Source organism: Octodon degus, unplaced genomic scaffold (assembly GCF_000260255.1).
Source record: "Octodon degus isolate 3935 unplaced genomic scaffold, OctDeg1.0 scaffold00098, whole genome shotgun sequence".
Taxonomy (NCBI): domain Eukaryota; kingdom Metazoa; phylum Chordata; class Mammalia; order Rodentia; family Octodontidae; genus Octodon; species Octodon degus.
This window is the reverse complement of record NW_004524674.1, coordinates 8,453,109-8,456,015: the sequence shown is the minus strand read 5'-3', so window position 1 is coordinate 8,456,015 and position 2,907 is coordinate 8,453,109. Positions and strand designations below refer to the sequence as shown.

Below are 2,907 nucleotides of genomic sequence, written 5' to 3'. Positions count from 1 at the left end.
ACATTCACAGGGCTCAGGGAATAGGGTGCAGGCAGTTTTGCACAAAGGGGTGTGGCGCTGTCTGTGGATTTTATCCATTCCGTAAGCACTTGTATCATGAAAATTAAGGAATGCAATAGAGTCCCAGTTTAATGCCCCCAAAAGAACATCAAACTAATCAAAAGAATGTGTAAGCTTACAAATTATTAGACCATAAAATGTTTCTTATAATTAAAAAAATTAACAAGCTGGAGAAGTGAGGTGGCCTGGCAGGGGATCAGATGGTCTCTGCTGTCACCTGCATGGAGCTGTGTCACAGGTCTCCATGTGCCGTGTGCTGAGGAGGACCAGGATGGCTTCTGCGGCATTCCAGCCCCAAATGGAGATCTAGAATCTATCAGAAGGAAACCTCAGATCAACCCTGGCTGAGGGCTGTTTTTTTTTTTTTTTTTTTCAGGTGGCAAACCCAGGCTTTATTTTGGGAAAAAAACAATTGAATTGAGTTTTGGTGAAGGGCACGGGCAAGAAGGGGTACCCCAGGCAGTAATGTCCCCCCAAGGATGGGCTGAGGGCTAAGCTGAGCCTCGGGTGGGTCTCTTGCTCCCAGTGCTCCCTTGTATAGCTGTCTCCCCACTGGCTCTGGGGCGGCCTCGTGAGAGGTGCGGGCTGGAGCGGCTGCTGTGGCCCACTCACTTGGGCAGGGCATCAGAGCTCTCAGACACCAGCTTCCCATCGCGGGTCTCGATCTTCTTCACAACCACAGCAGACTTGGTGCGGGTAAAGCCAGGGCTTTGGAGGCTCCCTAATCCAGAGCTTGGGAGGCCCCCATAAGGTGAGCTCTCCATTCCTGAATAGCCACTGGTGGTCTTCGTGTGGGTGCTCAGTTTCTGTATCCCAGCCTCCAGCCTGTTCTCCTCACCCTCCAGCAGCTTGCGGTAGGTGGCAATCTCGATGTCCAGAGCCAGCCTGACGTTCATGAGTTCCTGGAACTTGCACAGCTGCCAGGCCATGTCCTACTTGGCCTTCTGCAGGGCAGCCTCCAGCTGGGCCAGCTTGGTGCTGGCATCCTTAATGGCCATCTCCCCACGCGGCTCGGCATCAGCGATGGCAGCCTCCAGGGATGCTCTCTGGCCTTTGAGGGCCTCAGTCTCCACCTGCAGGTGGTTGATGCTGTGTTCATCTCAGAGATCGCAGACTTTGTGCGGTGGAGGTCATCCCAGCCAGAGTCTGCAACTCTTCATACTTGATCTGGTACATGCTCTCGGCCTCGGCCCCGCTGCGGTTGGCGATCTCCTTGTCCTGGGTCTTGACCTCAGCAATGATGCCATCCAGGTCCAGGGAGCGGCTGTTGTCCATGGACAGCACCACAGACGTGTCCGAGATCTGAGACTGCAGCTCACGGATCTTCTCTTCCCATAGCTGCCTGAGGAAGTTGATCTCATCAGTCAGCCCTTCCAGGCATGACTTGAGCTCCACCTTGTTCATGTAAGCTTCATCCACATCCTTCTCTTTTTAAAAAAAAATTTTCTTTTTAAAAAAAATTTTTATTTGTGTGTGTGTGTGTGTGTGTGTGTGTGTGTGTGTGTGGCCAGCTCAGCCCACCAGGGGGCGGGGCTGGCTGGCATGTGGTGCTGGGGGATTGAACCGCGGTCCCTGTGCTTTGCTAAGCTTGTTCCAAGTAGTGCTTTAGACCACTGAGCCATCTCACCAGCCCAATCCACATTCTTCTTGATGAGGACAGATTCATTCTCCATCTCTGTATGCTTGTTGATCTCATCTTCATATTTATCCTTGAAGTCCTCCACCACGTCCTGTTTTATAAACAATACGCCTGTTGTCTTCAGAAAAATGAAAGTCAAGAAAGACAAAGAATACTTTTGGATTTTTTTCTTTCTTTTTTTAAATTTTTTTTTTTTTTTTTTTTGTACAGAGTCTCACTATAGCTCAAACTTGTAGCGATCCTCCTATTTCTGCCTCCCCAGTGCTGGGATTATAGGTGTGCACCACCACGCGGAGACTACAGCGTTTTTGGATTAAGGGAGCCTGACAGCTACATGCAAGTCATGATCATGGATTAGGTCCTCAACTGGGCAAAAGTAGCTAGGAGACATTTTGGGGCTAATTGATGAGGTTTAAATAGCATTGTATCAATGCTGGAATTACTGTTTTTGTTAACTGTACTGATATCCTTACTTTTAGCAAATCTATATCAAAATAATCAGGAGCAAAAGGACATGATGACTCTCCTCACTGAGTAAGGAGAAAATACTAGGGTGAGACAGGAATATGATAGAGCCAGTGGGGGAAAGGTAAATAACTGGTGAAAACTTTAGCTGAGCTGCTAAACAGCCTTGCAACTTTTCTATAGATGTGAAATTGCTTCACAACGTTTGCAAATGTGGAGTAGAACACAGGAGAGAAGGGAAGGGAAAGTGAGGAAAGGAAGCAGGAGAACTAGAGCACCTTCGGCTCCCGCACCAGCTCCACCCAATGGACGCAGCCATTCTGCCCTGCCAGCTTCTACTAAGAAAAGTTTTAAAGAAGCGATACCCAAAAGGCCTAACACTTCATTTAGGTTAGTTAGGTGGGACGAAGTATTTCAAAGTGTAAGACCTCATTGTGGGAGTCATTTCCCAGTCCAGGGACGGGGAAAGCACGAGGTGCACGTTCTCTAATGTGGCGGCAGCTCCTCCTGCCCTGGCTGCGTCAGGAGCTGAAGGGACATACAAGGTGACACAGGACGGCTCCAACGTCTCCTCCTCCAGCTGGGAGTTCTGGAATCAGTCTTCATGACTCCTGTCCACTGCGCTCTTCCTCGCGAAGACCGCCGCAGCTGCGCAGCTGGAAACCTGCGTGGGCATCCCCCACTAGAGTGCTCAGTGCCTCCCATTGGAAGGCCCAGCGCCCCCTGGTGGTAGCGGTTCAAGT

At 50.0% G+C, this 2,907-nt stretch overlaps 1 pseudogene; it reads right to left on the bottom strand.

Annotated features, from left to right (window-relative positions):
* Positions 1-668: 668 nt before the first annotated feature.
* LOC101574809 lies at positions 669-1,464 on the bottom strand (annotated as a pseudogene).
* Positions 1,465-2,907: the final 1,443 nt, after the last annotated feature.